Raw genomic sequence first — 27924 nt, forward strand, 5'->3', positions numbered from 1 at the left:
AGTCCTAAAAGCTTTCCAGATAAGTTGGACTTGACTGACAGAGGCTGCCTGCATCATTTGGCAACCACACTTTTGATTGCCACTTATTTGGGGTTCTCTGCAGAAGAGATATCTATCTTTGGATGACTCTCTGTCGGGCACTCCTAGAACCTAATGCAGAGCAGGACTACGGTGATTCTGGGACTTCTGTTTGGTGAGTTGAGTAAATATGAATAATTCTTCATTTTAAAAAATCATGCTAAATGGAAGCATAGAGTAGAGTGCTAGGGGTAATCAGAGACAGAACTGCACTTCCTCCTCTCTGCTTATTTCTATACTTTAGACTAGACATAAAGTGAATAATTTCCTCTCAGATTAAACTCAAAAGAGGGCCCATTTGTACTCACGATTAGATTATTAGAGCAAGCTGTTTGGAGGAACTTTTGAATTATAATGAAAATAATTTTTTGTCTCGGGGCCTAGTGAATGCTGTCTTGGTTGCCTCATATGAGGAACTGTTTATTCCATTTTCCAGGATTCTAATTCTTAGTAATAAAAATGTATGGGAACTTTCAAAGAATATTGTTAAAGGTAACTGACTTAGCAAGCAGTAGGGAACTGAGCAGATTCCGTCAGGGTCTTTATCATATTTAAATTGTACTCAAAATATTACTTTTCTAAAAATTTTATAATCTTGAGCTGTGAATTCTGTTTGTTACTGAGAACTAGAAACAAAAAATAAATACTGGGACTGTCACTCATAAAATTCAACATAGTGAGAGAGGTACATTTGGGATAATTATCTCATGTAATAACATTTAGAATAATTGATTTCATTTTTGCTAATATTCTTCTGGTAGTATATGTTTATGTAAGAATTTGAAATAGTAAAAAAGGGCACAATAATAAGATCTCTCATAATATCATTTATCTACAAATCTACTTCTCAGATAAAATACTTTTTAAAGTTCTAGTTATTTCTGCTGGTGTATCATTCTTTTATGAATATTCTTGTACCTAACAATTTTAGACAGCATCTGTTTATGCATCTGTATGAAAAATAGATGTTAATTTAATCTTATTACTGTTACACTTTTTTCCTTACTCATAATTATATTATGTATTATGTATTTCTATTCTTTCACATTTATTACTTCATTATACACTTCTTAATCTATTAACATTGACAGTATCATTTGATTCTTATTCATGTAAAATGAAAAAAAATTATATTTTTGTTTATAAATTTTCAAGTACTTTATGTTTCTATTAAACTTGATAACTCTAGTTATAATTCTCTTTGGGAAATAAGCCAACTGGCCAACCTTTCTGTGAGCTGCACAAGCCACGTGAGGGCCCAGGAAGAGGAAAGTCAGGTAGTGTCTCCTGTAAGCCTATTGTTATGCGGGCTGAAAATCACCAATTCCCCACCACCCCTATAAGCAACCAGCTGGTTCCGAGGACAGGATGAGTTGTTAGCAACTGAAGTACAAAAAGCAACTGAATGCTTGCATTATTTGGCTGATTTTTCAGGCCTGGGGCCAATGATCTGAGCATCTTTTGGGAGGATGACAGTATGCAATATAGCAAGATGGCGGATTTCCTTCTACCTTGATTTTGAAATCCAGTACTGTTCTCACTGTTATGTTTTGTTCTGATTAATTGTTTTTGCTTTATTCAGTATTCTGTTTTGATTGGTTTTATTTTGTTTTCATTTGGCTGTTTCTGATGGCATGGACAAGTATTAGAAACATAACAAAAGATACTATGGTAGCCATTATTCTTTTCCTATTATCCTGCTTCGAAGTTCTGTACTGATTTCACTACTTTGTTTTGATTGAATTGATTGTTTTGTTTTGATAGATTTTATTATCTTTAAAACAAAAAAATTCTTTTGGGGGTCAGTGTCAAATTGCTTGCCTAGCTGTACAAGACCCTGGGTTCAATTCAGAGGAACACTAAGTCACTTTTAAAATTAATTAAAAATCAAGTGGTAGGATATCAACAGAAAAGGAAATGCATTTGTGTAGTTTCAAAATATTTTCATTTTTTCTTCTAGACTCCATATCTTTTCTTTTTTGTGGCACACTTAGCACAAGTTTAAAAAATAATTGACTTGAATAGTATTCATATACTGATGACAAAGTTTTTTCCACTTAATCTACATTTATGAAAAACTTTGTAAATTTTTATGTGTCTGAAAGTCATCTTTTGGCGCTTATGTATTATTTCATTTAATTATGTTTGTTTTGAGATGAGATTTTGGTGTGTGGTCCAGGCTGATCTTGAACTCACTGTGTAGCTGATAGTGTCCTCAGACTCATGGAAATTATCCTGGCTCAGCCTCCCAAGTGCTGGGATTACAGGTATGTGCCACCATGTCCAGCTATTTCTTTTCCTTTGGAACTTTGAAGACAATGTTCCTTTGCTTTTAAACATGCAGTCTTTTAAAATTAGATATATAACTGTAATGAGTTGTCTTCATGTTTTTTTCTGAAAGCTTATAGAATTTTCTTTTTCCTTGTACTTAAATTTATTAGAATGTGTTTAGAAGTAAGTCTTTTGAAATAGTATTTCTGGTACCATTTAATGTACTAATTTTTTCAGTGATGCAATATTGTCTTCTATTATGTCTTTGATTATTATTTTTTTCTGTAATTTCACCAGAATAAACTTCTATTTTTAAACTACTTTTGGATTTGCTTAGTGGTTAGGAGAAAATGCCTTATTTATCTCAACCCTCATAGTGATTTTTCCAGTTATATTTTTGCTTTATAAGAAATATTTCTTGTTCTTTAATTGATACTTTATTTATTTTATAGATGACAGGTTGGTGTTTTTTTAGGATACTATACATGTTCATTAATCAATCAAATACTACAAGTTATTAAAAGTTGTCTTCTGTAACTTGAAATGCTGTTGTTTCACTCAAAATCATTCATTCTAATTATCTTCACAATTTTCTTTTATAATATTTTGTTATCCAGTCAACTGGTTTTACCACCTAATATATAAAAGAATTAATCTGCTTTATTCAATGATTCTAGGTTCTGCCCGGCAATTTTTGAAAAGTGCTCTACAACATTCAATTGGTTTATTCTACAACAATTTTTGGAAAATGTTTTATAACATTCAGTTATCTTTTATTGAATCATTCATTTTCATGGAAGTATATTTATATCCAAAATATGTTCAAGTGTTCTTTAAGAACTTTAGCGCTCAAAGTTAGATGCTCTGCACGGTCTGTTATGAAAGATCCTATGTTGTTTGAATATTTCCAAGATAGTGTATTTTATGGTACGCTCAATGGCAGAATTCTTTACTGCCCATTTGGTTTTGTCCTAACACAGAGATAGACATATAACTCTTTCCCTAGGTCACGGATTTCTCTTTCAGGTACTGTATTGATGATCTTCATGAGCCATTTTTTAATTACTGTAACAAATACCTGAAACAATTATGATATATGAAGGAAAATTTCATTTTGACTCAGTTACGGAGGTACTGATCTATGATTTGTTGACTCTGTAACTTTGGGCAAAGTGGCACATTAGAGGAGGAATGTGGAGAACAAAAATACTTTATGGCAGGGAAGTAGAAGGGAAGAATAAGACACTAATGTTCTATAATTGCATTTGAGGACACACCTACACTGAATTTAAAAAACTTGCATTAGATCCTACCATATAAAGGATTTACCACCACCCAATAGCTCCACTCTGGGGACCAACTCTTCCACATATGAGCCTTTGGGGGAGACTCAAGTTCTAAATTATAGAAGTCATTTTAAGGAATGTGTCCTGATTGAATTATTTTTTCTTCTGTGGAACATGAAGGATAGAAGGATAAAATCCTATCTATAGTAGTATTTAATGATTAATGCAGGCATTGATTTTTCTCAATAACAGATAATTTGAAATTGAATTTTCTACTTTGAAATTTAGAGGACTGAATTGTGGGAAAATACAGTGTATGGAACACCAATAGCACATTGTTCTCTCTATCCATTTAAAAACAGCACTTCAGAGGTCTTCCTTTCAATCAGGTTAACATGCTAGGGATAGAGAAGACTGAGGGAAAGGTTGGTAAATGGACTTTCTGGAGCCCCAGTCAAGAGTCAACCTGATGAACCAAAATACAGCTACATATAAATACAAGTTTTGACCGATAAAAATTTGAGAACCATTCACCCAGAGACATTCTTTGTCTGCTAGCTGTCAGAGAGCTTTGTAATCAGACCATAGTTTTTTTTTTTTTTTTTGTCTTTTTGAGACAGGGTCTCTATGCAGTTCAGGCTGGCCTTGAACTCACTTTGTAGCCCAGGCTAGTCTTGAACTTGCAACAATCCTCCTGCCTCAGCTTCCCGAGTGCTGGGATTACAGGCGTGAGCCACCAGGCCTGGTTAGACCATAGTCTTTTGATAATTCATAATATTACACATACTGAATTGTGTCTTGATGTCATTACTTTTTTTTGATTGTTATTAAGCTTCATTGCAAAATGCAGTCAAACAAATCTCAGAGTATATTTTTGATAAGACTATCACTGAGGATACTGCCTCTGATAACACACATGGTGCATCCCCATGAAGAACTATTTCAGAAATTTTCCTCTTGAACTAGGAAACAGGGGTCCTTTTATGCAATTCATTTTATTTAATTTTATGTACATTATTAATTTTCAAGTATTAATTAATTAGCTGTTAAGAAGATCTTGAATTTGGAATGCTCTCCTGGAAACTGTAAGTTTTACTTAGTAGGTTTACATGGAACTTTGTCTAGATTTCCTTTATTTATTAATCATGTGTCTCCATGTCTGTTTTTACTTTTATCTGGATGACTGCATCAATTTCTTGAAGTCTGTTTTGGATGAATTGAATATATTACACAGGATTCTCTGTTACAGGAGATAGAACATTCAATTCAAAGTGGCTTAGACAAAAAAGTTTTTCAATTATGTAACAGTAACAAACAAAAACAACTTCTCTCTGTCTCTCTCATTCTCTCTGTTTCCTGGTTCTCTCTGTTTCTGTCTTTTTGCCTTTATGTCTGTCTGTCTGTCTGTCCCTCTTTCTTTCTGACTCTTACCTTTGGTTATGCTGGCATTATTCCTAAATTAGTCCTTCTACTATGCAAGGTGGCTCACACCTATAATTCCAACACTCAGGAGGCTGTGGCAGGAAGATAACTGCAAGTTCAAGGCCAGCCTGGGCTACATGGAGAATTCAAGGCCAGCCTAAAAACTACATGGTAGGATCCTATCTCAAATAAACACCACCCACCACCACCAACAACAAAAATACTACTTGTATGGTAATAATGAGATAATTTTTATAGTTCCAGTTTAGAGAGATGATTTTTGTTTTTAACCTGATGTTCCATTCTCATTTCCTGTTTTAGCAGTGTGTGCACTCAGAACCTAGGGAGTAGAATGTGCTTTTTCTGAGATTCTGTGTGGAATCCCAGGTTATATGTTATATCTAGCATACCGATAGTGTCATCAACACAAGAAGAAGGGCAAAGCCTGGAAGTTCAGAAGGATTATTCTATCAAATTCAAAGCAGCTTCCATCTTTTGTATAGAAAGAGAAGTGATTGTTGGAGCAAAATAGGGGAAAAATGTCCCTTTGTTGGGAAATATTAAAAATGTAAAGCTAGTGAGTTATTGTTAAGTGTGCTAAAAAACAAAAGCATTGATTTTTTCCCGCATGATGTTTGAAATGGTAATTTATAAAGGGTGATCAAAAATAACACAATCATATTTTTAATAAAAATAAAGGAATTTGTGTATTCAAATGAAAATAGCATTTCAAGATCTATACTGTGGGGATCTAAACCCATAATGATTGAATTTCTCTTCCAGGAATTTTAAGAATGTAATTGTCTTGGTTAAATTTCTCTCTTTGCTGAGACAAAATACTCAATGCTCCAAATTAAGGAAGGAAGGTTTATATAGCTCACAGTTTGTAGAGATTTCAGTCCATAATCACTTGGCTCCAAGACAAGGTGTAATAGCAGAGGGACAACATTTCATAGCAGAGGAAGACTGCAAAATCAACAAGAGCAATAAGGTAGGAGTAAAAAAGAAGATTCTTTCTGTCCTTTATATGTTATGTAGGCTTCCCACCCTAAGATGGGTATAGCACTCACACCTATAATCCCAGCATTGGACCATATATCAGGTACAAATTCAAGAGGCCTTCCCCCTTGACTACGTGAGGCTTTTGGGGGACATCCAGACACAAACCATAACAGTAGCTAAGGGACAATGTTACTTTAAATCCTGACCACGAAGTTCTCAGGAACAGTTTCTCTAGGAATAATAGGAATGTCCTTGAATGTGAGAATATGAGTGTGAACTGATTTTTGAAAAGCGTGAAAGAGAGATGGTGGTTGAGAGTGGAAAGCAAAATATGACAAAAAAGTGGGAGTGAAAGGGAGCTTCTATAGCAAGAAAGTTCTTAGGGAACAGGAAATAGTCTTCATCATCTATAATCATTATTTTAAAGATTATTATTCTGTTAATGTCTACAGGTTCAGGCCTTGTGTGAGTAGTAGTGCATTGGGGAAATAAGAACAAAGGGGCTAGCACAGAAAAAGATGTAGATGGCAGATGCAAAACATATTAAAAGACTAGACAGAGTCAAAAATTTAGAAGGCAAAATGATTAAGCAGAAAAATAGTCTTTGGGATGGAACTTTCCAAAGGCTATAAAATGAAAGGAACAATGATCTCAACTGATATGTAGATTGGAAATATCAATCTACCTAAAAATCTTGTATTAGTACTGTCATTTACTAATGAGGAAACTCAGATTCTGAGAGATTGAATGACTTGACAAAGGTCACACAGTTTAAAAAGTGGCACAGAATTTAGTCTTAGGTATGATTTTTAAAAAGAAATATCTATTTTAATGTTTATCTAATGTAAAATATTGATACATATTCATGGGATGTACTATTATTATTTGATAAATGCATACAATATTTAATGATCAAATCAGTGTCATTAGCATTTCCATCTGCTTAAATGTTATCATTTTTATGTGTTGAGACTCCTCAAACTCTTTGTCTTTTAGTAAAGAACATTTTATAATGACTAATTACACATTTCAAGATCGTAGATCTGATTCTAAAACCAATGCCCTTACTCTCTTTTATGTTAAAATACTTACCTTTACTTCATCTCTCTTCAAAGCTGGTTGTGTGCATACCACTTACATTTGACTGAAGAATAATTTGATATTTATAAACAAATGTATACCACATACCATTGGGTTGAAATCTGTATTTTTATGGTCATCATAGTTTCCTCCTAAAGAATAATCAACCCAGAAAGCTGATTAAGTTCAAATGGGCACTTGATGAAAATCAGATCATAATCAGAAAAGTTAGATAGGGTACATATGTGCAGCAAATTAAAATAGCTGGATATACCTTTTGCAATGTGAGGAGAATGTATTTGTAGAACTGTGGCAATATTCAGAGTCAATTTATGTATTCTCCCTTGCATCTGTCTAGTCAAATAGAGATATTTGTATTTATTTAGTGTTAAAATTTAATTTTCACAAACATAATAAAATCATAACTCATACAGATATAAAAATGAAATAACCATATGTTAAGGACTTAATGTTACTCATTCAACAATATGACCAAATCAATAGTAAAACTGATTTAAATGAAAAATGATAAGATACTAATGTATTTAGAGTAAAAGAATTTAATTGCAACTGAAAAAAAAATTTGTCTTTGCATATCTAAGAAAAGAAGTCAATGGGGATTCTATTGGACAAAAACCATAATTTGTTAGTTTTTCAACTTACAGAGTTGGAAAATAACTAAAAAAATATTCCTAGACTCCAAAAGCTTAGGAAGATGTGCTATAACAGATATACGTAATGTTCCAGTAAAACATATTTTTAAAAACTCTAATTGAGAAGAAATATCTAAATTTTTGGTTCAATCTTCCTTTTGCCTAGGAGAATACAAGGCTATGTTCATCCTGTGCATTGGAGATGTTTGGGAAGTACAGTGGAGAATGTTTCCCTTCCTCACTTGCAATACGAATCAGCCCTCCTTTTATCTTCATGCTCTTTCTTAAAATGTATCAATCCATTAAATAAGGTTTTTAATTAAGTATTAAAGGCTTTCTGAGATATTTTTTCCTTTCCATGAGGCTTAGAAATAAAGGAAAGAATGAAGGTTAAAAGATTCCAAAGGCTGGCACAATATGGGACACACTTTCTGAGGTGGTTTCTGTAAACTAGAGAGTAAAGCTCTCTTTCTAAGTCTGTTACACAAAGGAACATATGAAAATGGACCTGTGTCCATTTGAAGATAATCATACTTGCACCCTCAAGGAATATATGTTTAGTGAAGTGTAGATGCCAGCTTTACAGGTAATGAAGTAAAAGCACTACAATAACAACAAGAAGCTCTGATGTTTCACATAGATTAAGACTGAGTGACTTTTTAGGAAATGCATAGAAAAAGAGAGTCCATCTCATAAATTTGGTAGATATAGAACTAAGAAGTAGATTATTTAGCAGAAATTTTCTTTAATTTATGCACTGTGGGTTGGTCCTAGTACTCTGGGAAGATATTTTGAAGGAATGAAGATTTTTATGGGCAAGAGCCATGGAAGTGTATGTATTGGTGAAGCCTGGCTTCCAAAAATGTAGGATGTAAGGGAAATTTGAGTTTAATTGGGCTTTGTGGAAAATAAAATTTTGGTAAGTTGAGATTAATTTCATTAAGTTTAATGAGTTTGTCTTGCTTTTAAAACATAATTCCATTATCAACGATTAGTATATGCCACCATGAAAGATATGTCCGCAGAATATATTTTGAGCATTTTTGAAATAAAGTATATTGTTTTAGGTGACTACTTTGAAGGGCCAAAAAATCATACCTGTGTCTGTTAGTTTGTAAAAATTCAGTCACTTTTCTTTATACTATATGTCTTTCATATGCTTTGCATACAGTGTTTTATTAATGATAGTATGCAGAAATATTGAATTAATGCATCATTTTAAGCTTGCTTATTTGTCATAAAATCTTTTTTGAAAAGTAATTTTTTATAAATATCATTTTATTTTAATTTAGTTTTAAAAGATATTGAAACAAGTCTCCCTTATCACTTTAAAATAAAACTTCAAACATAAGCCATTGACCTGATCTTCTAAAAACTGCCTTGAGGAGCTGGATACACAAGTTGCAGTATTGACTACAATAACTTGTGTAATGCCATTGCATGCTGCAGGCATGCATTTCTTCAGGGACTTCTAAGAATTCACATAGCAGAATAAATTGTTTAAATACATGTTTGGTGAATTTCTCAAGTGCCTTCATTGAATTGGAAATGGTATGTTCGCTGAAATTAGGTTCTGTGTAGCATGGGATTAATCTACAGCTAGAATTTATCGAAAACTTCCACAGTACTGGGCGTCACTGTTCTGTGCCAGTGAGTTTCTAACTTGGGTCACTGAAGAACCATACTTCACACAATCTGTCTGCAGACTCTTCTTGCACCACAGAATAATTTCCTTTAATTTTTGACATTTTTGTTTTAAAGAGAATAAAATCAAGCAAAATAAAACAGAATAAAGCCGATCAAAGGAAACCAGTATAAGTGACACATGACTTCAAAACAAGAAATCAGTAATCGTTACCATAATACCTCTTGTCTTCAAAATAGCGGCTCATAACCTCAGGCATAGTAAAAATCAAACAAAACAGAACATGATAGAACCAATAAAAACAAACAATGGATGCAATAAAGAACTTCAAAACAAGATAATAGTAAATACAAAACAGATACCATCATATATCTTGTTATCTTTGAAATAACAGCCCATGCCGTTGGATATAATAAAATCAAACAAAGCAAACTAGAATAAAATCCAACCCAACAATGAAAATGATACAGGTCTTCAAAAGAAGAAAACAGGGAAGGAACAATGGCTAACCGCCCTCAGAAGGAGATCCCCATAGATGCTACATTATGTATTGTTATCCTCTGAATAGATGATCAGACCACTAGCTTTAGACCTGCAAAGTCAGTGAAACACTAAACCCTGCAAGGATTACATTGTATTTTATCTCTTTGCAGCCTGTGTTACTCTGAATGAGCTGGTTGTTTAAGGTGGGAGAGGAGTTGGCTCTTGTTTCCCAGTTTGTGCACCAGAAGGGGTTGATACCGTGGCTCTCATCCCAGTGGCTTGGAGATGGCACCAATTCACAGAGAGGGGTTGCTTCTTGTTGACTTCTTGTTTTTTCCCCCACAGTCTGCAAATGGCCCTGAGTCACAGGAAAAGGTTGGCATTTGACTGTCTCCTGAGCAGTCCATGCATGGCCAACGTTTTTCAAATAGTTAAATATATTAAATTTACTAAATTTTTCTCATTCTTTAGCCAAAAGTTTTTAATTATTGGTATAGCATCTCAAAATGCCATCAAATATTCAATGTTTTCTTGTCCTTTTCATGTGCTATTCTGGATTACTGGCATACATCTAAGTATCACATTCTTCATCTGATGTTTTGAGCTATGAGGAAGGATTGGAATGCATTTTTTCTCTTTATGAGGCACTGTCATTTTATTCAGGAATAGAAGCTATAAGTCACCTGTCCCTTAGTGCTTGTTGATCAGCATTCAGTCAAGTGCGTACCAGTAGACCATTGCTTGACTTAGATCAGCACTGAACAGGGGAAGAGCTACCCTTCTGTAAAAGTTTAGGACCTGTACTGCCACTAAAATACAAAATCTAGGACTCTTCAAGCGAGGAGTAGATGGGAAAGATGGTGGTATTTGTTGGTTGGTTGACAGATAATTTGGGCTACTATAGAGGTGTTCAGGTGTATGCAGAGAGAGTAAAGGGAAAACAAAACTTCAAAAATATATATTTTATCAAAATATAAAGACAATACCCATCATAGGATAACTTATAGACAGGAAGGGGAGTGAAAGGCTATTGTCCCTTAGCTCTAAAGGAAAAGAAATGAATACCTATATTAGGCTGTCATGATAGGATTCAAGAAAAAGGAAGCAATCCCATCTTTTGAAAGAAGAAATGACAGCACCTCATAAGGAAACTGATAAAAAGATAAAGATGGTGAAAGAGTAAAATATGTCTCCAAAATTTTCACCTATGTGACTAGTAGAAAAGTGTGTCACTGACATCCATGTGGTGGTTGGGAGAAAGAAAGGACTCCAAAATTAAACACAGCAGCAACTATAGTATTAAGAACTTTCTATAGGGAAGCACTGTGCTGGACATTATGAGATTCCAGAAGACAATATGTACATATGACAAAAAGAGTGAATACCTATGCTTTTCACATTACAGAAAAGATGAATCAATAGACATATGACACTTAAGCAAAATTTTGCATCTAATTTTGAATTATGAAGAATTGGCCTTAAGTGTTAGAAATTTGTGAACATGTATTCTATGTGTGGGACTCCAGGAAATCTGTAAAGTTCAGAGGAAGTCAAGGAAAATTTCTAGCATATATTTTTATGTCCATTTAAAAGAAAATAAAAACTCCTTAGTGTTTATACTACTGAAATAACTAATAACTTAGTATCATAAGTATTGGAAATCACAGATATAAAGGAGGAATTCAAAAGTGCTTGTCCGGGGAATAATGACCATTTTCCAGCTTGACCAAGGGCACACCCATATTCAGGTGATTATTTTTCTTGGGTGTCTCACTTACATGGGCCTACTGCCTACATTCAGAAAATTCACCAACTAACATTCAACTTTGTGCTGTATGACACGGATACAGTTCAGGGATACTGTTTAATAGAAAAGAATTATTGATGAGCACAGGTATTTCTAAAAACAGAAAAGAAAATCAAACCCACTAATAGTCTAATTGGGTTTAGCTAAAAAATACAGGAATATCAGGAGAAAACTAGAGACAAGTCTGGGTTACAATCAGAAATAACATTTTTATATTGCCGTGATAAATTTAGTAAACAGGATCACTGAATCATTGGGAGGAACATCCACACTAAGAGAAATCTGTTTTGATTTTAGACATTTTTAGAAGGTTATTTTAATTTAATTAATGAGAAATCATAGGTTAATTGCTTTCAGCTTTAATGCGAGGGTATTATGCATGCAGGCATATTTTATTTATATCTTGACTGTTTGATGTACACAATCAATTCAGAAAGGGATAATGAAGAGGTGTTCTGTTCTGTGTGGAATAATAATTAGGGACTCTAGTACAGAATATTTTCTATTAATTGTACAGTTCAGTAAACATGTTTGACACAATACTGAGAAATGCACTTTTGAAATTTAACCAATATTTTTTTTGCCTGATCATATTTTTGGCTTTTTCTAGCATTTGTAGGAACTTTTTTTAACATGACTCTTTTTTTCCATAAAACCCTAACAATTTGATTTAGAGACTTAGGACCACCTGCTAAGTTAGCTGCATTATAAAATTCAGGAAATTATATTGGACACCTGGCTGCTATTCTCAACAAGACTTACCTATGTATGTTGTTAGGGAGATGGGAATCTAATTTCTGTTGGTTTAATTTTTGTTCTTTTTCGTATGGTGCAGAGACATCAAACTATAATGGAGAACAAGTTTGATTAGTGAAATCTTTGTGGTATTTCAGCTATTACATAACGTACTAGAAATTTTATAGGTGATCCTTGGCTCCCCAAAGAAGATTACTTTCTTTATTTCTTTCTTATGAAATATAAGCATGGATTATCTATGTCCAAAGTATAACTATGTTTTCCGAATTGCTAAATAAGTTTTTCCTTATAATTATTCCATGGTGCTTTGGACATTAGCCAATTAAACAGAACATTTTGTTCGACCCTGGGAAGTGATTGGGTCTTGAATGTTCTATCAATAGTCTAATGCGTATTTATTACAAAAGTTGTATTTATACTTTTTCTATGAGCAATATAACTTGAAATTTCAGATTTTTTTCCTAATGTGTGTACTAGGAGCAAGTTTCAAGGACTTAGACGTGTTGCCAAAATGGCATGTTTTAAATCCTCTCCTTGCTGTGGCAACAGAGTTCTTCTAACAACCTTTTTTTTTTTTTTTGCTTTTCTGTCGACCCTTATATTTGTCACCTCAATCAAATCTCCCTATAGCTAAATTTTCTTCATTTCTCCTCCCCAGGCCTCGCATACGGTGATCTCAGCAGGTAAAGTATATCTTGTTTAAGCCAATTGTTTCTAATTGCTACATGTGGTAGAACTTCTGTTGGGCCACTAATGCCCAAGAATGATTCTTTTGGCCCAAGTCATACATGTGAGATTTGTAGATAACTGCCTTTTTTCCAGACCAAATGTGAATTTTAAAGCTATTTCTCTTAATGTCCATTTTAAATAGGGCTGAGATGTGAGTCCAGTCATGACATTCAAATGTTGTCACCATCTGGTGCTTGTTTGGTGGCCTATACTACACAAGCAGGTGGTCCTTGTGTATGTCTAAGTGGCCAGCTGTCCACATCACAAAAGCCACTGTCATATTTCATGTTAATTGGCATCTTGGTTGTAATGATCTGTGGAGAAGCCAAGCTTGAGTAGATCTCAGTATATTGTTTTTCTTTGTCCTAAGAACTCTAGGTCAAGACTGAAAAATATTTCTGTATGCTTTCTTTGCCTTATTTCCCATGAATGAGTCTAGTAAAGTACAGAAAAACATAGATCAGAAAAGCAACTTGTTAAGCAAGTGATTCTTGATGGAGCTGAGAGATAGAAAAGACTCTTCTTTCAGGAACTTCATAACATTCAGAAAAGATGAGTTACTATTTTGATTACTCTGGAGATGATTCAACTACCTTGACTTGAATATTAGGATTTTAGAAATAAAAGATCCTTTCATAAGTTTCTGGTTTCACAAGTTTTTTTTTTTAATTTGGTCAAATCTGATCTATAAATGATGACTACCAAGAGAACCATGTTGGAAAGGAAGGTCATCCTCTGTTGTATCAGACTGAAGTGCTGAATTTTGATCCACCTATTTCATACCATCCAACTTGGTACTGTTGCTTTTCATAACTTTTAGATTTTTCATTATCTATTATCTTCAATGAAGTATTCCTATATCGTAAGTTCTTGACTACAGAATTCATGTTTAAAATAAACTTATCTAGAATAACTTCTGTAATGTTACTCCATTGTATTAATGCTGGATGTTCATCTTCTAAAACTGTCATGACTTCTGAGTTCAAGTTACTTTAATTAATTCTATTTCAACTATTTAAGAATAGTTTTATTTGTATGAATTTTCATAGAAATTAAAGGAACTAGCTAAAGTCACACAAACACACATGCATACACATGCTTAAATTCAAAGCCAAATTTCAAAAGTAAACATTAATCCTTTTGTTTAAGACCTATCTCATAGATAAAAAGAAAATATATTAAAAAAATTAGGTAATAATCTAAAAGCAGTATGGAAAAATTGGTTTTAAATATTTGTATAAAAATAGTTTATCAGTAGTTCTCCAGTCATGACTTTGTTCATGAAATGTTCACAAGCATTACAGTTCTTGCATTTCTTTTTTTCTTCAGATTTCTTTAAATATCATTCAATTATTTGCACCATAGAGTAACTCTTTTATTAACTGTTTTGAATATTTTTGTTTCAATGTTCATAGTTCTGGTGTCTCCATTTAAATTAACATATTCTTGGGGTTAGATACTGCATTTCAATTATTTGGATTCTTTCAAGAAGCTAGCACCATGATGGATAAGTAGGAGGAAATTATAAGCAACAAACATTCAGTAAATGTTCAGTGATAAAAATTGAAAAAAAAAAAAAAGAACAGCAAAGTCTGTAAACAGATTTCCTTGGACAGATTTTAAAAATTAAATGAAAAATATAATATATTTGAACATTTAATGTCTTCAAGATAGTGATCTCTGAATAAAAGGTTAGTATTTGGCATAAATTAAACCCTGACAGGAAAGTCAGATTGTCTATCTCTTATGCATTCCATTAATTCTAAGAATTTCATAGTTCTGAATCATAACTAAGCACATTAACTAATTATGTATGCTGAATTAGTCACATTACTCTAGTCTTCTTCTCTTTGCTCCGTAGAGGATTTGTCACAGATATTTAAATGGAATCAAGGCTGTACATAGCCATGACATAGTACTATATTCTGTCAAAAATAGAAAAAAGCTAATCAGGCTGGTGGGGAATCATACAGTGTCTCACCTACCGCATCTTACAGAATAATAAGGAGACTTTAAAACAACAGATATATAGTGGAAATAGAATAAGAGTACCTTAGTAAAATATTGAAAAATTTTAGTCACTGGTCAATTTGTGGTACTTTAAATTATTTAGTAACTAAACACTCTTTATTATAAAAAGGTTAGTGCTGTCAAATAATGCCAGAAAGAAAAATAAAGTGTAATATTTCTAGATGAAATAGAATGAAGCACATCTGGTACAAGTTAAATAAATAAATTGAAATGCAGCTCCAAATTATTTTATTTGAATCAACATCTTAGGAAATTTCTCACAAAGGACAGATTGCTAATGTGGAAGCATGTGGAAGATGATATTTTGATGTGACATGAGACTTTTGGTCAAGAAGTGCAAGCCTTTGGGAGACTGAGCCATGTCTTCAGGTAGTAGGTGGAGCAATGTGAGGGCCAAGAGGTTTCCCTTTTATTAAAGAACACACTGGGTGGCGAGAACACTACCATGGAAAACAACAGTGATGGTTTTCAGAAGAGAATTATGGTAACAGATAATGGTACAGGTTGCAGCAGAAAATGAAAGTGTCTAGAAGGAAGATATTATGGGGAATTATGACATAACATTATAGAGGAAAAATGAAAGAATTAGGGGAAGGTTTTGAGGTCTGAAAATTAAGAAAAATATGAATAATGGAAGGGAAAAAGAAATTAATTAGGAACTCTTTAAAGTACTAGAAATTGTACATGAAATAAAATATAGGCAGATAGTACTATTATTGCCTAATAGTGAGGAATATTTTTATGGGCATAATTAAGTAAAACTGCCTTAAATTCTCCCCTTTTAGATGAATATTTCAGGATAAGCTACAGACTACCTTCTTATGATGCAAACAGAACATAATTTTCATCACCTCGGCAATGTAATTTGGAGGACCACGTGTAAGGGCTAGTGAAAGAAAGTGTAAGAGTGACAGTCTCATCTGTGTACCCGTGGAGAGTCAGGCCAGAGCCTCCACTGATAAACAGTAAAAATGAAAACATTGTATTCCATTATGAGCTTAGTAAGTGACAAACCTAAAATGAACCCTGTTGTATGTCTAGTGGATAATGGGGAGAGGTGGGGAGTTACAGACAGGTCAGATTTTCATTAATCATAGCAAGATGTTAATGGTAAAAGTGTAAAATTCCAAATCCATAAGTGGATGTATAAAAATACTGATTATAAACATGGACATAGGGACTAGTAAATACAAAGTTGTGAGTTCAATCCATGGTACAAAACAAACAAAAAAACAAACAAATAAAAAAATCCCCCAGAACATGGACATAGTATTAGGAAGAAAACATTAAAAATTACTTTGTAGATCTGTCCTAAATAAAAAGAGTGGGATAGGGTGCCAGTTCTTTGCTTTGTTCATCCTTCTAGAAAAGATGATTTTTAAAACAGATTTTTAAACATGATTTTTTTTTTTTTTTTTTGCATAGGGTCTTGCTATGTAGTTCAGGCTGGGCTTGAACTTACTATGTAAGCAAAGCTGGCCTCCAATTTGCAGTGCTCCTCCTGCCTCGGGCTCCTGAGTGCTGGGATTAGAGTTGTGTACCAGACCCAATTTGTAAATAGTTTTAATAGGCATACTTTCAGGTCATTGGAAATGCAGAGAACCCTCAATTTCCAAGGATATGACTACTGTACATTTCATCATTTCTGTGTGTGGATTTAAGTTTGATCCAAACTGACTGAGATCAGTGCAGCATTACATCTTTCTTGGAAAAGTTTGCTGTAGATTTAGACTTGTACAAATCTTCTCCCTTTTTATCCTACTAAATGAGGTTTTCAGTTCTAGGAATCAATTTTTTAAAAAGCTTACTAATAAATAACATCCTCCTATGACTCAAATTAAAAAAATATAAGAGGAAATAGAGTAACATACATACACTATTCTGTAAACTCAGTATTAAATTTCTTGTTACTTTTCCAGAACTTTCCATAGTTATTCTATGTACACTAAAGCTAATATATACACAAACGTACATATATCTGTATACACAGATAAAAACATATACACATTTCTGAAAATTTATTGAATTGCCAGTATTTTGATATTGGAGCTCACAATCTATTTTTTTTAGAAAGAAAAAATAATGTATTCCTAATCAATTGAACCCCCAGTTGGTTTTTCCATTAGCTGTTTTTGAATTCACCAATATATCAAAACATCAACAACTTATATATTTAACATTTATACATGGGTTCATTATGTGCTGTATGCAATCATAATACAAATTTACTATTCAAAATATTATCTGTGACTCAGTAGGTCGAATACTTGATACGTTGTCTAAAATGCAGAACCTAAAGGCAGCCTGGTCCATCAGATCTGTACTTTCTGAGATTCACAGATGCTTTGGAAGCATATTAAAGTTTGAGAAGTGGTATTCTGCAACATCAGTTATGAAGTATATTTTATTTTTATGAGGTCACCTCTCTCAATGTGTGTTATCATTTCCAACTTTTGTTATGCATACTCATTTCAATATATTTTAGGTTTGCTTATTACCTTTCCTTGGAACTTTTTTAAACTTACATAGGGAGAGCTGATGGTAGTAACAGAAAATTTGAATAGATAATAGCAAAGACTTGGTTCTGTCTGGAGAAAGGCTGAACAATGATGGAGGCCCATTCTGGTACTCCCTGGTACTAGGAATTCGTTGCTGCCTGCATGCAGATTTGTTATAGTAGTTTATTACTTTGCATAAAATTTATTTATTTATTTATTTATTTTAAAGAGGATAAAACCAAAGATAATAAAACAGAATAAAATCAATCAAAACAAACCAGTGCAAAAGATACAGGACTTCAAAATACTATGAAATCAACAACAGTTACCATAATGCCTTTTGTTGTCTTCAAAATATACACAGAGAACTTCAGACAAAGTAAAAATCAAATAGAACAGAATAGAATAGAAGTAATAAAAACAAAACAATTAATGCAACAAATGACTTCAAAACAAGATAATAGTAAATTCCAAATTGCTCCCATAATGTATCTTGCTATCTTTGAAATAGCTTCTCATGCCATTGGATTTAACATAATCAAACAAAACAAGAGAATAAAACCCAACCCAACAAAACAATGGAAATGATATAGGACTTCAAAACAAGACAACAGAGAATCAACAATGACCGCAAACCTCAGAAGGAGTTCCCCCCAGATGCCATACTGCTTATTGCTATCCTCTGAATCTATGATCAGACCACTGGTCCCAGACCTGCAAGTTCAGTAAAACACCAAAACACCAGAGGTGTCCAATCACATTTCACCTTGATAGCTATCATCACAGCCTGTGTTTCTCCAGATCAGCCAGTTGCTTACGTGGGGTGGTGAGGGGAAGGAAGGTACTTCTTGTTTTCCAGCCCATAAACTGGAAGGGGCTGGAATCTGGCTGTTCTTAGTCCGGTGGCAGCCCATGAATGGCACTATTTCCTAGATAGGATTTGCCTGCCGGTGTGGCCTTGTTCTCTCTCCCTGAAGTCCTCAAATGGCAGATTCACAGGGAAAGGCTTAGGTATGGCTGTCATCAGTCCAGAGATGGCCTGCACATGGTGCTAGTTTCCAGACAGGGCTTGTTTCCTGGTGTGGACTTGTTCTCTCCCTGGAGTCTGAGAATGGTGCTGACTCATGGGGAAAAGCTTGGGTCTGGCTGTTGCCAGTCTGATGGTGGTCTATTCATGGCTTCCCAGATGGGGGCTGGATAACAAATTTTAAATAAAAATGTTTTTAGTAATTATAGTGAAGAGACTGAAAATTCTGACAGCAAAAAATCAGTGGCTCTCTGTCTTCATTACTTTTCTGTCATTGCTGAGACAAAATATCCAACTCCCAAAGTGAAGGAAAAAAAATTTAATTAGCTTACTGTTTGTAGAACTTTCAGTCCATAACCAAGACAGGGTGGCATGGCACTGTTTTGACACTTCAAGGCAGCAGTCAGAGCGAAAAAAGCAGGGGTGGGGCAAGCCTCTTTTTCTCCTTTACATTTGACAAAGGTTCTTTCTACCTCCAGTGTGGGTATAGCACTAACACCATCTACATTTCCTTCTCTTGCACGGATGCAGGACTCAAAGTGAGAACTCTGGCTCTTTGCTGAGTTTCTTAGATAAACTTCTAAATTGTTCAAGTTCACAGAGTGTATCAACCATGATAATCCATCCCTTGTCAATTTGGAAAGCAGAAACATTATTTTAAACCAGTTTCCAGATATGAGACATTCTTATTTTAAACATTTTACAGCTTCGACATAACAAAGGTTTAATAATCCTTAAGAACCAGCATTGAGTCTATCAACATTATATTATATTAGAAATATAACATTATATTATATTAGAAATATAACATCTTGTCCTCCCCCCATAGACTGTACACACACTTATGCAAAAGACATTTAGTTCATCTGCAAGAGTTGCCAAAGTTCTAATAGTTTCAGCATTGCTGAAAAGTTCAAGTATCATGTCTCCTCTGACATGCAAAGCAAACCTTAGCTGCAAGCCCCTTCTACAAATGAAGTTAAACACCTCCAACATGCAGGGATACAAGATAAGCATTTTCATTCCTAAAGTTACAGACAGGGGAATACAAAGCATGGGGACCAAAGCAAGTTCAAAATCCACCAGGGCAAACATTAAGTCCTACAATTGCTTGTCCAACACCTGAAGCAATCTGTAGCAGATTGTGAGCTCCAAAGGGCTTGTGTGGTTCCACCCCTATAGCACTTCTGGAGGTTGTAGATCCCATAGCTTCTCTCTTAGGCCCACTTTGCCCTCTCCTTGCAGCTTTCACATTCTTGGTTTTTCCAAACTTCTGGGGTCTCCACTGCACCTTTGGCTTCACACTCACAGCTTCACACATTGCCCCTCAGTGCCATACTGCCTGGCCTCCCAGGCCTTCAGAAATTGGAGTGGAAGCCCTTTAAACCTCAGAACTCTTGCACTCTGCATGCACCTCAAACCAGCACTTTGTGAATGATGCCAAGGTCTGCTGCTAGTGGGAGCAGTAGCCAGGCTCTCCTTGCTTCTAGCTGTAGAGATTGAGTGCTTGGATTGCTGGTTACTCTGAATCCAATTTTGAGGACCGATTTTCTACACCACTGCCATTCTGGAACATTATGTTCTGTGGCTTTCACCTCAAAACAAAGATTTTCACTTGCACTTTTGAGGCTGCCAAGGTTCAAGACTTGCTTTTTGTGATACTTTCATGTCATCTTTTCTATTCTGTTCCTTCTCGGCAATTGAGATTTCTTCAGTTATATCTTTGCAGTCCACAGCTTTATTGGAGCTTTCTTTCTGGCCAGACTCATAATGTTTTAAATCAGCATGCTGGGCTCTTTGTTTTTGATTTGTAACATAAATCTGGCTAAAATCCCCCAAACAATATCTATGCCACTGCCTAAACATTTGACTGCCTAGAAATTTCTTCTGCCTGATTAATTAATCTGCCATGCTTAATCTGAGTCGAAGGCAAATTCCCTGGACAAGAGCAAAATGCAGACACACGTTCTGCCAAGCCATGACACACATCATCTGGAATCAAACATTCAGTGCAGTCCTTCTTTCCAGCACAAACCTCCTGAACCTGGTGTACACCCATTTTCTGGTCTTCTAGCTTTAACAAGAATCTCTCACACAGAACGACCTAAGGTGTTCTAGCTCTACTGCTTCACACAACATCTCTGAAATTTCCCAAACTCTTCCTACAGGCCATTTCCAAAGGCTCTTAAACCTCGTGGTCAGGTATAGTCACAACAAGGACCCTACTCCACTGATATCAAATTCTGTCTTGGTTACTTTTCTCTCATTGCTGAGACAAAATACCCAACTCCCAAAATAAAGGAAAGAAAGATTTATTTAGCTCACAGGTTGTAGAGTTATCAATCCATAATCAGCTGGCTCCAAGGCAGGGTAACATGGCACTAGAGCAATACTTCAAGGCAGCATACAGAAAAAGCAGCCAGGGCAAAAAAGATGCGGGGCGCAGAGGGAAACCTCTTTTCCTTCCTTATATGGTACACAGATCCCCCTCCCTCGATGGGCGTAGCACTCACACCACCTTTGTGCCCTTCTCTTGCACAGGCTCAGGATATTTACAAAGAACGAACTCTGGCTGAATCTTAAACTTCTAAACTGCTCAAGTTCACACAATATACCAACCATAACACTCTCCTTTTGTCTTTAAAAAACATAAGTAGTATAGTAACTATGCTATACTATACTATGTTGTAGTTTGATTTATTTCTTAGACGTCATTCGGGGTCAGCACATAAAGTCTTCCTCCGTCTTTTGTAGCAGCAGAGTACTCTCCTATGTGGTTCAGCCCTAGTTTAATAAAGCAATCCTTCATGGTGAGATATTTGGGTTATTTTCAATATTTTACTATTGCAAGCAATATTGCATAAATAAATTTTTATAACCATCTTTTCATATGTATCCAGTAGAAAAATCTTTAGGTCAAATGACATGACCACTTATAGTGTTGGTAGCCATTTCCACATTGTTACTCATAGATATTTAATTTACCCTCCATATGACAGTGGTCCAATTTCCATACCCTGGTGTGTTGTCAGACTAAGATTTATATCATTCTAAATCATTAAAAATATTTCAATGTAAGTTTCACTTTTTTTTTTTTTTTTTGGTCTCTTTGAGACAGTCTCATTATGCAGTTAAAGTTAGCCTTGAGCTCACTTTGTAGCCAAGACTGGGATCAAATTCTGAATCTTCCTGCCTCTGCCTCCTGAGTGCTATGATAACAGGCATGCACCACCATGCCTGGTTCATATAATTTTGGTTACCATGAAAAATGTGTCTTTTCATTTGTTTATGAGCCATTTGCTTATAGGTATTCTTGTCCTGTGAATTACCTGTTCTAATCCTTCAGCTCTTTTTTCCATTAGGTTGTTGGATTTCTTTTCTTTTTGATTTGCTGGCCTCTTTTGCCTTAAAAAGACACACTTTTTAAGTGTCAAACAAACTAAGCATTTCATTCAGTTAATTCCTTCTATTTTCACTTTATTCCATATATATATAATTTTCATACTATCAAATTAACCTTCTAATTCATTGGTTCTAAGTATTTTTGTCTGATTTTCTTTTTTGTTTGTTTTGAGACAAAGTCTCCCTGTGCGGTTCATCCTGGCCTTGAACTCACTATGTAACCCAGACTGGTCTCAAACTCACAGTTAAATTCCTGTCTCAGCTTCCCAAGTGCTGGGATTACAGGCTTGTGCCATCAAGCCCAGTTAGGTATTTCTCTCTGAAATACTATAAGAATTCAATGATAACCTTTTTCTTGTTCATTTATGGTTTTCTTGTTTTTTTGGTCATGATCTATTTTTACTTTAACCTGCTTCATTGTATATGAGGTATGAACCCAATCTATTATTTTTTTTTCCCCAGAGCCTGTCCAGATGTTAACTCTATTTACTGAATAACCCACCTTTGTACAAGAAACTTTTTAATAATACAGGTTCCCAGGAGCCACCTTCAGATATTATTTAGTAAATTTGTTGAGACACTAAAAGAAAATCCCTGGCTATTTGTATGCACAATAATACTTTTTAAAAATAACAACAAGTAGGCTAGGTCTGGAGGTGAAGGGAAGAGCTTGATTTTTCATAAAAAAATATTCTCTGAATGGTAACTGGAATTCTATTCTTAATTTTGAAGAAAGAATCGTTCCCTCAAAATGGTTTTATAATAAGTGTGCCTGGATTGATTTGTACTGATAAAACATATTATCAGAAAATTTAAAATTGCCTGCTCTCTTCTTTAGTGGTTCTTTGAGCTTCACATAAAGGATCAGAACTGCTTTACTTTTTCACCTAAAATATTTAAACAAGGTACTTTTTGTATTTTGGATAATAGTATTCCTCCTTAAAAAACAAAAGCATCCTTCTTTTGAGTAGAAGTTAGTTTATCAGCCTTCTTTGATAGTAAATTAGAAAGGTCAGACATAAAATCATGCTTGAGTTCAACACTGAATCCGATTACATGAGTGGACCTTGTCACATTTGGTTTATATTGCTTTGTTTCTTAGTCTCACTTACTGGCAACATAAGGAACACACATTGTCTGACCTAAGATCAGTCTCTGGGTAAGGGGTGTACAGATTTGAGAGTGTTCAGAATTCTCACCTATAGGTAAGGTTACTTTCTCATGGGCCTACAGTGGATCTATAATATTCACTCTTATACTTTTAAAATGTCTTTCATGAAAAACATATTATTATTATTATTATTTTAAAAAACATATTAATAGATGGTAGGTAGCATGGGTTTGGAGTATTGCTATCACTGGTAAACAGTTAATTATGCACCCTACCTACACATCAAAATGTGTAGGAAACCTCACAAATACTGAAGTTTGGACCCATCCATGTATTCAAGACACTCAAGCCTAGGACTTCAAACTCAAGTCCTGGTCTTCTTGGTTATATGTTATGAACTTACTTTATATAGCATAATAGGACAAAAAAACAAGATAGGATAATGAAAAGATTGGGTCATAAGTCACCAAAGTGAGTGACTTAGGGGGCTCCAAGATATGGCAGAGATGCTGAATGAGCATGGAAAATAATGGCAATAAATGTAACTTTGCAATCTTTTTTTTTTTTCCTAACAGGCGGGCAACTAGAACATACTTGTATCTTATGTGATAAAGAGAATTGGCCCTTCATGAGAACAAATTGTAGAAAATGTATCAGATTTTCTGAGGAAAATGATGATGTTTCTCTCTCTCTCTCTCTCTTTTTTTTTTCTTTTAAATGCTATACTTCTTCAAGGTCTTGATCTTACTCCACATATAGCCCCATAAATACTGAAAGACTTCTTAATGCAATAGTCCCAAGGACTTGGAACTTCTGCAGGACCAGATAGCTCTCATTTTCCTAAGGAAAAATAATGAAATCTTCCTAATTCATAACTCACATGCTAGAATATTTGCTAAGATTTTGGATGCTATAAACAAAGGCTTATCTCGACTTTCCAGTTAACACTTATAAGGAAGTCTCTAAAGAATTTTGTAAACAATACTTGGGCTTAAGAAACAGTTTAAATCATGTCATTTCTGACAGGTCATTGCCTTGTCCTGAGGATAAATTTGATGCCGTGTGCTGAGTAAACATTTACACCACACAATTGGAAGCATGTAATGAAACTTAAGTGCTATTTGATTTCAATTGCTAGCTGCTTATTAGACATATACCTCGTTACACACCTACCCTGAGCAGCATAATCAGAACTGGGGTTAAGAAATTCTGGACTAAGTCCTTAGCTTCCTTTGGCACAGAGCTGGCAGAAGCTCTAGATGGGATCCAGATGGCCACTTGCAGTCTTGGATGAAATGACTTCACTGGACCTAGCACATGACTGTAAAGATCTCTCCCAGTCACTCCTGTGCTCTCTAATGCTGCAACACCTCCAACTCTTCCTTTTCTATTTGATTTCCCACAAGTGCTGTGAGTCTTCAGAAGGGCCCACCCAAGTCCTCGTGGGAAGGGGACATTCTTCTTATTACTCTATTTCCTGTTTCATGTCTTAGCCTACCTTGTGAACAGAGAAAGTATATTAGGCTTTTGAAATACTGGAAGTAAGTGCATCAAAGTTTCAGAGACTGATAATGCAGGGAGCTGGCTATATTTTATTTTGCTCCAATGCTTTTGCCATTAGTAGACCTGGAAAAACATAACCATTTATTGAGATATGCTTGCATAATAGAATAATAAATGTGGGAGTAAATTCATTTAGAAGCAAAAATATTCACATATGAAAAAAGTTTTTAAAAGGCTTTTCTTTATTAATCTGCTATTTATTCATATAATCTCTTTATAGTTAGTCTTTATAGTGCATAGGCTTCCATCATTTGTTTGTGAAATATGAGGGTAAATATTTTATCTTTATCTCTTTTGTATCTCCAGTCTCTAGCTTCCAGGCTGATACACAAATACTGTAGTGCTTGGTAATTGTCCAAAGAGTAAGTAAATATGGGTTGGCATTTAAAGATTTTGGATTCTGTGAGTTGAATTTTGCACACAGCCATTCCTTTAGAAGTTCCTTGATGTTCCTTATATGGTGCTGAAAAATATTAACACACAATGTAACAGGGAGGATCTCCATGATCAGGTACAGCTATTCCCAGTGCCACCATTTCTTGGGTACATACCATTTACAGGCTTTGGGCGCAGACACCTTTTACGTGTTATTTCACCCTCTCATAACCACAGGTGGGGGCCTACACAGGGGCCTTTTCTCTCTGATGCAGTAGATAAATCAGGGAACTGATAATAACAACCTAAAAGTGATATCACCGTGAAGAGCAGAACCAGAGAATTCAAATGTGCAAAAACAAGAATTAAAGATGAATGCCTGCTTCGTCTTAACCTTGCACTCCCTTATTTTTAATGATAGTCCAAGAGTTTTCTGTGAAAGCCCTGGGAAAGGAAAGAGAAAGATGGGGTGGGATGGCCCCGGGGCCCTGAGGGGCCACCCATCCTTTTTTAGTCCCTGTTTTTCTAAGTTGCACCTTTCACTGTCTCCTCCTAGCTGATGTCTGTGGCTTTCCAAATATCACTTAAGGAGGACATTTGAGAAATTACTTGGTGAGTGGTAATCTATAGAACGTGATATAATTACTGCTCACTGCAGGGCTACCCTAGGAAGTGACAAAGGCCCATAGTGAAGTGGCTGTGAAGAGGACTTGAACACTGCACCAGCTGTGTGGATCTGGCTTCCTCCCAAGAGCTCCTGATGGGACATTCTCCACAATTTCTAAGACCACCTGGAGTTATTAGTCCCCTGAGGATCCCCGGAAGACCCATTATTAGCCTTTTCTTTGCTCCCCAGGTGCTTTGACTCAGATCTGTATTCATGTGAGTTTGGAGAGCCAGGAACATGCAGTTCTTATCCTCAGTGGTGATGAAATGCTATTATTCCTAATCCCTGTATGCAAATGACACGAAAAAGCAAATATCAGTAAATTTTATATCTGTGCAATCAGAAATCAGAAGTCAGGACTCTACCTTTTGGATAACTCCAAATCTGTATTGTTATGGTAATTACTACCTGGTTTTAATGCTTTGTCACACATTGTAGTTAAAGTTGTTGAGACTGAATTTTTAATCAGCTTTTCTTTTTTGGATGTAAGTCTTGAAGAAGGTTTAAAAGTGTGTTCCGAGAAGTGTGTTCCCGAGGAGACCAGAGTAGAATTTGTAACAACAAATCAACTGAGGCATTTTTCAGGTAAATAACACTTTTTGCATTTGTATTTATTTGTAATGCAAAAAGGAATATTCTAGAAAGTGTTATTTGATAAAAGCACTAATGGGAAAGAAATGAATTTAGATAAAAAGACTTTTTAAATAAATCTGTAATGTTTTTCACTGAGGGCATACACATAAAACAATTGGCTGAGTATTTGATTACTTTCAGTAATATTATACCAACAGTTTCTTAGTATATCCACATACACTTTAAATTTTTTATTATCAAGAATTCAATATAGTTAAGTTACTGCATTTAAAAGAAACATTGAAAACTGACTTTTTTTTTTCACTAGTTCTTCCTCTGTTGAAAGCATGCTTCTGAACAAAATGAATAAAACCTGTGCTACCCCACTGGTCATGTTTGAATCTACCAGCTGTGGACTGCTGTGGTCCCCCGATGATGGACAGAGTGTAAGGAAGACGTGGCATTGGAACAAACTACCTTTGCATTTCCACTATGTATGCAGATCGTGCATTTGATGTCCTTCTCAGCACCCTTCTTTGGATGGGTGTTGTCCCCTCCTCTTCGAGGAAAAATTGAATTTGTATCCATGTGTGTGTGATATAAAAGGCTCTGTCTTTCCTGTCATCCCTTTATAACATAACGGGATGCTTCTCTAAAAATTTGAAAGTAGAAAGAGGAGTCATAAGAATCCTACATGGAAGAAACTAAGTTTAAAATAATATCATACACCTGAAATTTAAGACAATGCTTGATAATAGCTTAGTTAACTATGCTTTAACTAAAGATTAAAATTTTGTGTGAATAAATACAATAATTGCCATAAAACATGAAGTTTTAGAAACAACGTAAAGACCAGGGATAGTTTTCAGGAAAAACAGAAAGCACCTGAATTAGATTCAAGTTTCAGATCTAAAAATCATTGATCTTTCAGTTTCAGTGCAGGATGTTTCAGCTATCTTTTGAAAACATTCCCAAATCTGAAGAGAGCAATTGAAATTTCTCTCCAGAATGTTTTTTGAGACATAATTATTTTTACCTAATGTGGTTTTTTATGTTTCAGATTTGCTAAATTTCATCAATTACATCCACTTTTCATCTTTTACTGGCTACATGTTGTCAATCTAGAAAACATCTTGGTTTAAATGTTGTCACAGATCTTACTCTGTAAGATATTGAGTTAATAGGGGCTGGGGATTTAGCTTAGCGGCATAAGTGCCTGCCTTGCAAGCAGGCGGTCGTGAGTTTGATCCCTGGTACCGACAAAAATGAAAAAAAAAAAAAAAAAAAAAAAAGATATTGACTTAGTTTTACAAAACCTGAAAATGTAAACAGTTTTTTTTTTCTAATGCCATACCTAGAATAGGGTACATGTTTAAAGAAATGTACATGTGTGTGAAAAGAAAGATTTAGAAACGCAGTTTGAATCAGAGCTGTAATAAAAGTTCACATATGTGTGCTATTTAAA

The 27924-nt window shown here is 34.8% G+C and overlaps 1 long non-coding RNA gene across 1 annotated transcript; it reads left to right on the forward strand.

Annotated features, from left to right (window-relative positions):
- Positions 1-27924, forward strand: LOC134477769 (uncharacterized). The gene is made up of 4 exons (XR_010049962.1): positions 1-193; positions 13142-13166; positions 26377-26471; positions 26788-27924. It is a non-coding gene; the product is annotated as an uncharacterized LOC134477769 (long non-coding RNA).

The sequence above is a fragment of the Cavia porcellus genome, unplaced genomic scaffold, assembly GCF_034190915.1.
Source record: "Cavia porcellus strain 051 isolate PalLab524CR breed Dunkin Hartley unplaced genomic scaffold, mCavPor4.1 scaffold_10, whole genome shotgun sequence".
In the NCBI taxonomy this organism is placed as follows: domain Eukaryota; kingdom Metazoa; phylum Chordata; class Mammalia; order Rodentia; family Caviidae; genus Cavia; species Cavia porcellus.